Here is a 14,240-nt window from a genome sequence, read left to right on the forward strand (position 1 = left end):
AGTATTTGCTGTGGAAATTCATATTTGCTTTTCTTACTGTTTTTACAGATAAAGGGTGAGATCAAATGTTCAGTTGTGCTCACAGTCCCATGCTCTCTCTCATTTCCTTACAGAAGATAACAGCTGCTTACTGTACAGGTAGCTAAAGTGTGTGATCAGATGGAAGGGATTTTTCCTTCTATCACCCAGAAGCTCCACTCTTCATTCTTTCCACTGTCTTTTGCTATTGCTACACACGAAGATGCGTAGCTAGGTCTTGGTTCTGAGCCACTATAACTGAGATGCTTTACTTAGAGGTAAAGAGGGTTTTTTGTCCTGCTTCTCTAATCACAGGAGGAATCAGGCTAAACTGTTGTCTCTGTTCTTCACCTTAGTTCCCTTTTGATTTTGTTTTCAAAGCCTTCTTACAAGCAAGTGCAGGCCAAGGCTCAGGTCTCCAGTAAACACTTTTTGCTGTATACTTGGCTGTGATCAGGATAACTGGTGGCTGCTCAGTCAACCCTCAGTCCTTCTGAAATGAGTGGAAGTGAAGTGTAGGTGAACAGTAGAATGACACCACCATCCAAGGTGAGGGTAACAGTCAATGTGCTAAACACAAAGGGATGTGGAAATGCTGGAGAAATGGGCTGACAGGCACTGTGTGGACCTCAGCCTAGAGAATTGCCAAGTCTAGCACTGGGGGAGGAATAACCCTCATGCCCCAGTACATGCTGGGGGCTGACTAGCCAGGAAGCAGCACTGTAGAGAAGGAGCTGGGACTGCTTGTGGGAAACCAGTGCTTGTGGCAAAGGCCAGCTGTCTCCTGGGATGCTGTTGGTCAGAGGGTAGCCATCCTTCCCCAACGTTGGGCACTTGTAAAGTCATGTCTGGGTTCTGTAGTACCAGAAGTGGAGTACCATAATGGAGAAACTCCAGTGGAAGCTACCCAAGCTTGTCATGGGGCTGGAGCATGTGACACTGTGGCTGGGAAAATCACATCTCTTCATTCTGGGGAAGAGACAGAGAAAGCAAAGAACAGATTTTACTGGTATTTACAACTGTCAGAGCAGAGGATACAGAGAAGATGGAGCCTTCTGAGGTGCCTGAGCGCTTCTCAGAAGTACGTGGCAATAAGAGGAGAGGCAAAGGATGCAAGTCTGAATGTGGGATATTCTCACTGGAAGCCATGGTGGGTTGACCTTGGCTGGTGATAGATACTCACTAGCTGCTGTCTCAGTACCCCTGTACTGTACTGTATTGTTAACAGGAGTGAAAACGAGGTGAAAAAGCTTGTAAGTTGAGATAAAGACAGGGAGATTGCTTACCAGTTACCATCACAGGCACAACAGACTCGACTTGGGGAAGATTTAGTATGTTGCCAGTTACGGTAGATTTGGACGATGAGAAGCAAACAAAAAGTAAAATATCCCCATTCTTCTTTTCTGAGGCTTCACTCCTTTATCCCTAACCTCTGTCCTTCTGCCCAGCAGCACAGAGGGATTGAGGGGGGGGTTATGGTTGTTTCAACACAGTTCTTCTCTGCTTCGCCTTCCTCATCCCACTTTTCCCCTGCTCAAGCAAGGCTCCTTCCACAGGCTGCAGTCCTTCAGAGTAAGCCTAGTCTAGCACGGGTCCTCTGTGGGCCATGTTTCTTTCAGACCATGTCCACCTGGTCTGATTTGGGTCTTCCAGAGGCTGCAGTGTGGATATGTGCTCTGGCATGGACCTCTCCAAAGGCTGCAGGCAGTCCCTGCTCCACTGTGGGCTGCAGGGAAATACCCACGGTGCATTTCCTGTCAGTGATCTATCTAGAGTGGAGTTACCTGTGGCTGAGCAGATTAGAATTGCTGTTTGCGTGGAAGGGAGCAGTGTAGAGTACTGACTGTTAATGACCAGCCATAGAAGAGCTGATGTCTGATACCATTAGGCCGTCCTAGTGTTGAAGAGAGATACTTTGGATACAGGGGCTGGGAGATAATCTGTGCTAGATTTGATATACAGGGAAAGGCTAAAAACAAAACCTCCTCTTTTTATAGTTTGTTATATTTCTGTAGTTCTTCAAAGATTTCTGGCAAATGGAACAAGGTTAAAACTGTGTAGACATGGAAAATTTTCATTTTGTTTCTGAGAAGGTTGCCAGGTGATTAAGTTAGAGAGTGATTTGTGGAAGAAATGAAAAACGTAGTATACTCTGGAATGTGAGCAGTATGGGAATTTTATTTTTCTTATAGTAAGTAATAACAGATGATTTATGTCCTAATAGGAAAAGCAGACATAACTGGATTGTCACAATTTACATGTCTGTAGTCAAATTCTGAGAAGGGAAGACAGCTGCTGCACAGCAGAAGTATCTAAAATAGCAATGTACTAGTAATTTAGTAAATTTAATATAGATCTTGAAATGCTGCTGATGGATGCCATTTGAAAGCTGACAAATAACATTTAATAGTAAAATTGTGTGACCAAGCAATACCTGCAGTGGGTTCTAGGATAACCAGGACTGGGGAGAAAAAGGAGCAGAGAGCTGGGCAGAAGTAGGGAATGTGTTAGTTAGGAGCTTGTAGAAAGGGCAGTTAAACAGACCTAGTAACTCATTACTGAACAGGAAAGGGCACAGGGGAGCATCACCATAGCTGAGGTCAGACAGGAGAGGATTTCAATGAACTTAGGGAAAATAAACCACCACAAACTTGTTGGAAGAAGACAAACATCGCTCTATCCTAAAGAAGTGCAAGAAGAGTATCTGGGGAAGTACTGTCTGGGCAGCCTGACCTTGATCCCAAGGAAGGATCAAAGAGCAAACTATTAAGGACAGGAAGGAGATTAAGGGTAGTCAGTGTGGAGTTGTGCCTTACCAACCTGCTAGACCTCTGCAATGAGATGACTAGAGCAGTGGGTGGTTGTTTACCTTGGCTCCAGTGAGGTCCTTGATGCTGCCTCCTGTAACATCATGGACGTACTGATGGAGTACGGACTGGGTAAATGTACAGTGAGGTGGACTGGAAAGCAGGCGAATTGCTGGGCTCCAAGTCTTGTAATCAGTGGCACAAAATCCACCCAGAGGCCCAGGGTTGTGGGGTACCCCAGGGGTCAGTACTCAGGCCAGTATTTGTTAGCATTTTTATTAATGGCTTGGATGGTGGGAAGAATGCAACTTCACCAAGTTTGCTGGTGGTACAAAACTGGGAGGAATGGCTCATGTGCCAAATGGTCCCTGGTCAGAGGCCCTCGATACACTGCAGAAGTGGGGACACAGGAACCTTGTGAAGTTCAACAGAGGGAAATGTGAAGTCCTACGTCTGGGGAAGAATAACCCCATATACCAGTACAAGCTGGTGGCCAACTGGCTGGTAAGCAGTTTTGCAGAAAAGGGACCCAAAGACTCCTTTTGGAAATGTTGAACAAAAGGCAGCAATGTGCCCTTGCAGCAGTGACAGCCTTGGGAAGAACATTGCTAGTGAGTTGTTGAGGAGCCCAAGCACTCTCCTCTCGGCACTAATGAGACACCTCACAGCCTGGCAGTAGTTGAGATTGGCAGGCACCACTGAAGATTGTGTAGTCCCCCCTGTTCAAGCAAGGTCAGGTAGAACAGATTGCTCTGGACTGTGTCCAGTAAGGTGTTGAAAATCTCCAAGTCTGCCCCTCTCTGGGCAACCTTCTCTGGTGTTCAAACACCCAAGTATTAAAACCGTGTTATGTTTAGACAGGACATGATGTGTCTCAGTGTGTGCTCATTGGGCACCACTGAGAAGCCAGGCTCCCTCCTTATACCCTCCCAGCAGTTATTCGTAAACACTGATAAGATGCTCCTGAGACTAATTATTTTCTTGAGCAGAGGGTGGTGAGTGCCCCTTGCAGTCTACAAGCACCTGCTTTTGTTGTAAGGAGTATAGCTGTTAGAAGGGGCAATCCACAGTGACCAGCAGATATGGGATCTTTGCTTTGTTTTTTTGTTTCTTTGTTTTTAATATGTAATAACATTTTGAAATGCTCAGTATTAAAACCTCTTAATTAATTCAGTTTTCATAAATATATTGATGATTTTGAAAGCTTTCTGGAAGATAAATGTACCTATGATCTGCTGAACTATTAGGTACAGAAAACCTTGCATGCAGTGACTGATTTCTGGGCAGAAGTGTTTAGAAAGTAACTTCTTCCCAGATATCTTTGTATTTTAATTGTGGTTTTCTGGCAGAATTCCCACTGCAGAAGGGATGTTTGAATTCTGCTCTATCACTTAATGTCAACAACTGCAGTGTTTGTCTTCCGCCCAACCAGGACTGGATTCTTAGAGTGAAAGACCCTAATATTTGCCAGCAGCTTAGTATTTGTCTCCAGGCAGACAGTGTATAGTTTATCTTACACTGACTTAAATATCCTTAAGAGCACAATTGGTGAGATGAGTCATAAGCAAATGGCATCACGCTTCACTTCATGGGGACAAGATCCATGCCTGGGATCTTCTCACATTTCTTCAGTTTAAACAAATGAACTCCATCAGCTCTCTGTACTGCGGCACTAACAGCAAGAATCTAAATCAAGAACGCTTCCTCTTGCAAAGGTCTGGGCATTGTGTTTCATCAAGAAGCTCACTTTCTGTAGGCTCTGGGAAAATACAAGTGTAATATTTGAATTCCTGCAACTTCACTGCGTTTAATGTGGTTTTCCTGGGGTTCTTTTGAACCTGTAAGCAGATCATTGCAATGCTGTATTTCCCTCAGAGACTTGTGTGATGTGCTGGTGGGACCTGGGAAGCTGTGGCTCTGTGGGTACTTTTAGAGAGTCTTGCATTGGACAGAGCCAATGGGAAAACTACGGGCCTATATTTGGTAAAAGTAGATGCTGGAAAGCCAGCTTTGAACAGACATCAGCACTTTTATGTTAAAGAGTTATAAAAAGCAGTGTGAGCATGCACACTGTTATGCACACACCTATTTTTGGCTCCTGTATCTCTTCTTGAAATTTGGTGGTCTTAGCTTTATCCTCTGTAGGCTTATCAAGGACCTCTCCTTTTTTAACTGTCTGGGTCTGTGCTCTCTGATGAATTGTTTTGGTTGAATCATCTGAAATGAAATCTGTATTATTCACCTCTAGAGAGCGACCTCGGGCTGCTCTCCAGTAACTGCCGGGCTAAAGCTCTCATGAAGCCTTTGCTGAATGATTTGAGTTTGAATTGAAGTGTTTGATCACTGAATGATCTCTTGGTCTCATAGTACCAAGGAAATTCTTAATGTTGTCCATAATTATTATGCCTTGTTCCCCTGTATGTCCTAGACATTCAAGTGATGCTAGGCACATATCCAACCTTTCACTGAGCAGCCTGAAGAGATTGGCATGTCCCAACAGTAGAATTCTGGTGGACTCAGAATTGCTACTTAAAATTTTATATGTCTAATGTAAGGTCTGTTATGGAATTTCAGTATTTTAAAAGTGGGTTCTTTGACTACACTCTTTACTATTTCTGTTGATATTAGCAAATATTATGAATAAAGGAATTTAAGGAATCACATGCATTATCCATCAAAGCAAAAGTCCCCAGCTTTCAAGCCTCTGTACTATCTCCTTTTGCTATGTACAACCCTGCTTCACACCCGTGGCAAATGGAAAAGACAGAGTGATCCTGCAGCTGAAGGCTGTAGAACTTTGATGCAGGGCCTTTTAATCTTTGTCTCTTTTTAAATAGATTTATGAATTTTTTGATGTGTGAAAATATTCCCATAGCATCGTGAACTTAGATGAATGCAATAGGAAATACACAGCAAATGCAACCAGAGAGAGGTTCATCCCAAAGTGTCAGGTCTGACTGTTCCTGGGACCATTGAGAGAGAGGTGTTAGTACCAATATGGCATCACAGAGGCTTTATCCACCTGTCACTGATATACTGGGCATTGAGACAGCTTAGAAGTGTTCAGCACTTTTAGAGACACTGTAAGGCCTAAATATAAATTTACTTTTTCAGACCATTCAGAGTGATCTGTGCACAGAGACAGGTCTTTGATGCAGAGCCCCAGCACATAGGAACATCCTTTGGTCCCACTCAAAAACACTGAGAGGTTCCACTCTGTGGAAATAGATGATTAAACTATTTAGGAAGAATTAGCCCAGCTGATACTGGAATGGATTATGGTACATGCATTCTGACATTTTTCTTACTCTAAAATAGTGATTTCAAATAATTTTAGAATATTTTCTAATGGAAAATATATCAAGATAGTTAATTATGTGAAAATAACTTTATGTTCTTTAAAAAAACCCCACACTTCGAATTCTTAAAAAAACAGCTTTAGATTAATTGAATACTTCAGCTGATCCTATGAAAAAATATCACTTAAGACAGGTAGACAAAGATTCTTTTTTGTTTAGGTGGAAAAAGCTGTTGTAATAATAAAGGTATTTTTCTCATATAGATATTCAAACCCTTCAAACTTAAGAGCTTCAAAACTTAAAGCTAAAATGAGTGGGTTAAATATTATCCCCATTTCAGTTGACATTGTCTTACCACTTGTTTCTCTCAGACTTGGATCGCACTCAAAATGCTAAATCAAACCTGTAATTTTCCTGTTGCTCTGCTTTGCTGGAAGACAGTTCAGGCTCCTCACTGAGGCCTTTGTGTCTCTTGCTGCCTCTCACACAAATAACCCCAAGGATTGTAATAGTTAAACCGGAATAATGATACAAAATCCATTTTTGTTTAAAATAATTATTTGGGTTCGTAGTTCAAAGGGAACAATTTTCTAATTAAAAAAACAAACAAAAAACTCTCCACAAACCATACACACACACACACACACAAAACAAACCCACTCAAAAAAACTCCAAACAAACTAACAAAAAAGACCCACAATAAGAAGACCCCTACATCAGTGAAATTTGAGTTTCAGAAGATAGTTGTGAATTTCACAACCCTTAGAAGTGGGTCAGCTGCTTCACAGAAATATTTATTTTTCCATGTAATTACTAACACCTTGTCATATCTTAAATATAGCTTCACAAAGGATAATGTCTCAAAGCAATACATTTTGAAGTATCCAATCTTTTTGTATAGCACGTCAAAGAAATCAGGATATGTGATCGTTTTCTGCAAAGGAATGGAAGGAGCAGAGTTAGCAGACAGAAGGCAGCTTAGCCAAGGTGTGAAATTCAGTCCTAGACAGCAAAATTGTGTTGTCTGCCTGTAAGCTGGGTGTCTGAGCTCTCACTGGCGACAGCCTGAGCTGTCAATTGTTACTGCTGTGTGAACAGAGGTGTCCAGTGCAGTTTCACACACCATAAGGCAGCTCAGATATCCTGGCTGAATCACAGAATCATTTAGGTTGGAAAAGACCTTTAAGATCACAGAATCCAACCATAGGATTGGTAGGCAAGATGTGGGGCCAACAAGAGGCCCGTATCCTTCTGAATCCCACCTGGATCAGTAGGTGCTTTCCTTACCTTCCTGACTTGATCCCCTCTGGCTGGGCAGCTGAACAGCTCTCCAAGCTATTCCTTAGATCCCCACGGATTGTAGTGGGCCATAGGTAGAGTCAGACATCTTTGTCTCTAACTGAATCCCAAGGGCTTTATCTCCATACTATGATATTTCCAAACTCCTCAGGCTGCAGCTCTTACCTGGAGCTCTCTGCAAATCACTGTTTTGCAGAGCTGCTTTCTTCTTTTTGCTGTTGCTTTTTAACTCTTCTTGAAGCTATTTAAATTTATGGGTTTTCTCCCTATCCTTATGATGGATTGCACCCACAGCATGGAACAAAGGTGCTACCATCTTGTCGAGTGTGAACCCAGCTAAACACAGAATGGTATCGTGTTAGTGATACAGCTGTGGTCAGACACAGCCGGTCATGGCTTTGTCTCAGCCATCAGGCATGCAAAGAGCAAGCACTGATGCCCCCAGAGCTGTTGGTCTCCTCTCCTCTGAGGACGACTGACTCAGAATGCTCTGAGTCTACTACAGATGTAGTACAATATACCCAGGCACACAGTCGGGGTGCAGAGTGAGACTGTGAATGAACACTCTGCACTGAAGGGATGTTGTGGATAGACTTTAAGGACAAGTGAGGTAATGCCCTCCAGCAGTGTTTTGATCCATAGCACAGCTCCATCTGGAAACAGCAGCTGAGTCAATCAAAAATTCAGGGAATGTTCTAAGCGTGAGTGAGCCTATGCCTGCTCGAGAGCAGCTGGGATACTTCTCAGGATAGATCTTCCTCCTGGTAGACCTCTTTGCTTTGATACATTATGTCCTAGTTGGTGTTCTGACATGGCATCCCATACAGTGTGTGTGTATTTACTTTGCCAGTATCACAAGGGTTTGTAGGTTTGAAAAATGAGGCACAGAGGTAAACTTCCAAATTGACAATCTTGATTTAACTTAAACGCAAACATTCAAGTACACTTACATGTCCCCTATTCACATTTAGACACAAAGTATGGCAGAGCAGAGAGCCACAAAATTCATAATTTAATTTAATTCCTCAAATAAATAAGAATGCATTTAGTTATTAACTATCATCACCAGGTGCTTCTGTAAGACTGAGGTAGTGTGTTACCACTGGACAATAACTAGCTATTCTGAAAGAGGACTATCTGTTTTCTTTTCCTGCCCAAATCAACTGACTTCCATTGCAGTTTGTTTGACTAAGGTGTTAAAAGCTGTAGCAATTTTAAACTGAGGCAAATGGTCTGTCTTAAGTTAAGTAGCCCTTGAGTCGTCTCCATTTACAGACACCACTTACAGACTTACAGACACCACTTACAGACTGGCACATCACAGCAAGCTGAAGTCAATGCTACCTTACGTTAATTCGCAGATGAGTCAGCTCTTTAGGTTACAAATGAATGGAACTGCTTTTAATAGAGCCAAAAAAATCTCAGCTGAAGAGGAAAACTTCCATCAGAGGAACAGGGCTTGGTCATTCAATGAGGAGGGAAGATGCAAACATGGCAAGAGGGCATTTCTGCTCCATCTGTAAGTGAGAGGCTGTTGCTTCTGGCAGACTGAGCTGAACCAGGCAGGAGCAGCCACTGGCCCTGCTCTGCTTCTGAGAGGAAAACACATAGCCATGTTCTCGTCATTCAGAGAAGGAATGGAAGGAAGAAATAAGTAATCTGCTAAGGTGGAAATGGGTAATGGAGATATATTTTGAAACTGATGTAAATCCTGTTTGGTGACGTGCCGGTGAGTCATGAGGGTGGGTGGAAGTGATTTTGCATAATAACAGTATCATCTGCTTTCTCCTCTTGCACTGACACAAAACAGCAAACACAGACTCTGTGCAGCAGCCAGTGAGTCATATGCTGTGTGCCAACCTAAAAAGGTTGAAACCTCAAAATATTTACAGTTGCATTTCACATCTCAGTGCAGAAAGGCATTGGGAGTGGGAAAGAGTGCTGTACCGCTATTTTGGTTTCCCCTGGACTGACCATGTCAAACCCAGGAGTCAAAACTTTGGAGGAGTCTTAGGAAGAAGCTGCTCCAGGCTTCGCAGTGTTTAGACAGAATAAAAGGGGATAGACATGAACAGGAGGACAGGCTCTTTCACAGTTAACGCTTATAAAGAATGTGGCTGAATTCAGAATAATTGTACTGAAGTAAGTTTTCAATGTAATTTTCAAATAAGCTCAGCAGAAGCACTGAAGATCAGAGGAAGACACACAAAGGGCTGTGCTGAAGCTTAGAAATGTTCAGAAGTGCTTATTGAATGGAGATGATTTTTTTCCTCCTTTTAAAAAATTTTAATTTTTTATGACAAAACATGCTTTAAAATTCAGCGTGATTGCTCCTAATTGGGCTCTTACCCATAGATAACACAAATGTCATAAAATCCTGCCAGTTTCCATCTCCTTTTTTTCCATCCTCTTGGCACTGTAGGGAACAGAAACAGAGCCTAACAAAAGAAGAGTGCAAAATATTGTATTTTGTCAGGTTTATAATTGACTGAGTGGATCCTGTATGTGTAGAATTAGAAATTCCTCAGCTTACAGAGCTTTCCTAACACAGTACACAACTAATGTAGTGTCTGCCTACTTCCTTTTCAACTGCATTTAGGTTTCCCTGCACTGTTGCTTTAGGCTGTTGGAGCATCTAGTCTATAAAAAACAAATGAATTACCTATAAACAATTAAAACATAGCAGTACCTGCTTAATCTTGTAATACCCACAGAGAGAAGACTACATCCGAAGGAAAAAGTCAAAGATATTTTAATTAAGATTTAGGTATTAGGGCCGTAAATTTCAGAGTCATTCTGCCAGGAACATCTGAAGTGATAAATGTTTACCCAGTATGATACTTAGTTACATAAAATACTGGTTTCATAACAAGGTTTTTATGATTTACCTTCTTAATTAGGGACAAAGTGTAGTCTCGGAACAGAGTACAAGGTAAACAGATATTTTGTGAAGGAGCTCCGCAGAGACCGGGGTAAATGAGAATAAATCCATCACCGCTCTGTGCTGCTGCTCTGTTTGCAGTCTGAGGTTTCCAGGGACGTTACGGCTGGTGCCAGTGCCGGCCTCTGCCAGGCAGCAGCAATTGATTTGCACCCTCTTAGGGATAAATTCAATAGCTCTTTTCTCTGGGGAGTACCACCCAGAAACTCTCTGTGTGAGCAATTTTGAGACTCTCTCTGCGTTATCCTTTCTTACACTTAATATCCTTGCTGGATATTTCACTTGATGTGCTTTACTCAGGCTCCTTAACCAGCAGATATTTGACCACTCCCAAGTAAAGCCTGGTGCACAGCTGACAATGTTTTTTTTCTCAGAAAATAATTTTATTTCACTAGCCGCCAGTTTATTTGGGCAAGTCTGGGATAGCCAAAGGGACTGGAGAAAGGCCTTCTACCCTCCTTAAGAAGAAGATCTCAGCTGGGCTGTCACAGCCCAGCAATACTTTGTAGGATGTTTCCATCGGTAGTTATGGTGCCCTCCAAACATTCTGGTGGAGGGAATGGCTGTTTAGAACAACCAGCAGCTCTTGATGTTACAAAGTAATATACTCAAATCTTCTTATATTGTGCCCATTTTCATACCTCCTCTTCTTTTGATCCTTTGAACTATTTGAACTCACGAGAAAGTAACTGAGATCTTTCCCTTGAGGACAAATACACCTAGCTATTAGCAAGCATAGTACACCTGTAGCATCCCACCTTGCTGAAACCCCGGTATCCACCATCACCCAACACCACATCTCTGCTTCTGTGAAGTGGTTGCAATTTACTTTCCATCCCTGACTGCAAATGGAGTAACACTGCATTCCGAGTGCGGCAGAAGGCACTGCCACTCAATTACAAAATGAAGCAAACATTCTCATGTAACTTTGAAATGTTTAAACTCCCAATGGGTCAGAAGATAGATGGAGGGAAACCTAAGATTCTGTCTTTCCACATACCGATATTGGAGATTTCTCTGCAGACAGCACACAGAAAAAGCACAATGGACACAGACCAAACACGTACATCTGGCCCAATTTTCAGTCATACAGTATCAGTAAGATCCCATGCAGTGAGGACACTGATGCCTGCTATGTAATAGTTTTCCACTACTTGCTGGGAAAGTGAATATGATTGTACTGATTCTAAACCTCCCACTTATGCAAAACGTACAGTATCTTCACTAGAAAATGTTCACTATTCACAAGGGAAGGAGGTTGGACCCTGACAAGGTCAGGTCAGCATTAAGGTCAAGCTGTGGTTCAAAGGCTGAGAAAACTGGAAAGAATTGACTGAAGTTTTCTTGATAGTACATCATCACAGGAAACTTCTGTGCTGCCAGAGTATTGTTATTCACAATTAAGAATCTGGTAAACTATTCCTCTAGGGTTTTTAATCCAATTGGTAACTAAATTAGCAGGCTGAGATGGAGGAATTCAAGGGCTTGGTCTCTAGGTTGGAATTTGAGGCTATGTTTCAGAGTCACTTTCAAACATGAAAAAGAGGCAGTGGAAGTGAGTTAATTAAATTCTTCCTATTTATGAGCTGTTTGGAGACATTTTACCAAACCTTCAGCTGTAACTGAGTATCACCTACATATGTCCGGGAAGCTGGGAGTACTAAACTGAAAACCTTTTGAATGGCCAGGAATGAATGCTATCATTTCCTTGTTGAAAGAAATGCATAAATAATGCAGAGCAATGTGAAAATTATGTGGTATACATTTGAAAACTGTTAAAGAGAAATATTTGAGCAATCAAGGCAAGAAAATTATATTTTCCAAGTGCTCATAACAGCAAAGAGGAGTGCTCAATCATTTACTTGAAGTAAATATCTGCTGGCAGGAGGAGAGCTGACTTAAGTGTACAGTGTGAAAGCTTCAGAGGCAATCTTGCTTCCAGGCATATTGCAAGCTTGAAGCGATGATGTCAAATGGGTATAACAGAGCTAAATAATTACATTTGTCCTCAGATACAGAAAATATCTTACTAGAAAGAACACATTTTAAACACAAATTCTTCTCTCTAATGATGTCCTTGAACCACAGGGATCCTGGGTAAGCGAGTAAACTGACCTCCTGTCTGCTTTCTGGAGTGAAGAAAACAGGTTTGCAAGAAAAGCTGGGACCTAAAACCAGATTTGCTAAAACACCATCTAATAGAACAAGAAGAGATGCCAGACAAAAGACTGAAGAGAAACAGGACATTTGCTGTTGCTTCTCCTGCACTTAACACTGAAGTGATCATTGGGATACAGAAGAATTGTAATCTTAGGGGAAAAATAATAATGGGTCCTACCACAATTCCATATGGATTTTATGAGGAAAAGTAGATTTTCATTATTTTAACCCCATTTTAGAGAAACTGTAAATGTAAAATCCCTGAGATCCCTTTCCCATCCCATCCCTTTGCTTCCTACTCCCATTTTTGAGGTAGCATATCTTGAAACCAGGGTACACAGAGCAGACATCACCGACAGCGGGAGGAGGAAAAGCATCACTGCACAGTGTGCATCAGACAGCACAAAACCAGAGCAAGCTAAAAGGCAGTCCAAGCTCCACTAATAGGATCTCTGGGAGACCACCCTTTTTCTAACAATTAATGGAGAGAGGTCAGATTTTACTGCCTTAGTCATCACCTGGCATGAGGCTAACAGCATGACAAGTTAAATTTGATCCAAAAAATTGAGTTCTTAATCCCTCTCCTGCCAGGCTACACCTCCTCAGGTGCTGAAGTAAAGGAAGAAAAAGAAATTGTAAAGTTTCTTCCCTCAAGAGTTCTGCAGATTTCAATTCTTCACTTATACAATGCCATCAACCTCTTCCTGCCCTACACCGACTGCTCTCCACCCAGCTTCACCAGCAGATTAGCTCCCATCTGATTACACTAGTGGAGGAGATGGAGTCAGGCCAAGGATTCATCTGATCCTGGGTATTTTCTGTACTTCTGAAGGCAGATTTCCTTTTCTGTCCGCTTTCTTCCCCAAGATGATTCTCAGTGCAAAATTAATATTATTGAATTCATATTCTTGTGTGTTTTTACGTTGCTGTGTTAAAGCTGTCATCACCCACTTCATGCCAGCCAGCATGCATTTCCCTGCCACAGGCTGTGGTACTTTATAGCTACAGCACATGCCCTCTCACACAATGGCTGTGTGTCTCAGAGCTTGCTCTTCGGCTCACAAGGGAATCAGAAGGATGCAGATCCATGAACATTGTGCCCTGCACACTCGGCAGTGAGAAGTAATTTTCTTAATTAATCGAATTAATTCTGATAAAAAGGTACCCACAGTTGATTGCATTTGGCTCTTTTAACAAAACAATGAAAACCTCTCTTTTTTTCTCCTATTCTTATAAATTAATTTTTAACACAACAAAGAATAAAGCATGAGTTGTCTCAAACTGAAGACTAAGGTAGGGTATTTTTAGGGTAGATTTAGATTAGGTTTAGATTAGGTATTAGGAAGAAATTCCTAACTGTGAGGGTAGTCAGATGCTGGAACAGGTTGTCCGGAGAAGTTATGGATGCCCTCTCCCTGGAAGTGTTCAAGGCCAGGTTGGATGCCTCTTTGAGCAATCTGGTCTAGTGGAAGGTGTCCCTGCCCATGGCAGGGGTGTTGGGACTAAATGATCTTTAAGGTCCCTTCCAAACCAAAGCACTCTATGATTCTATAAAAGTTCTTCTAGCTGTGGAAAAAAGTTTTCAGTTTCAAAATGTAGTTCTCAGTTCCAATAGGAACTGATGAAAATAAAGTTAAGCCGCTTACTTACAGAGCTAACAAACACCTTTTATTTGTATTAGTCATACAAAAAATTTTATTTCAGAGTATTTTTTAA

This window comes from Empidonax traillii, unplaced genomic scaffold, assembly GCF_003031625.1.
Source record: "Empidonax traillii isolate 1590-97213 ecotype Southwest subspecies unplaced genomic scaffold, ASM303162v1 scaffold126:size1624879, whole genome shotgun sequence".
Classification (NCBI taxonomy): Eukaryota; Metazoa; Chordata; class Aves; order Passeriformes; family Tyrannidae; genus Empidonax; species Empidonax traillii.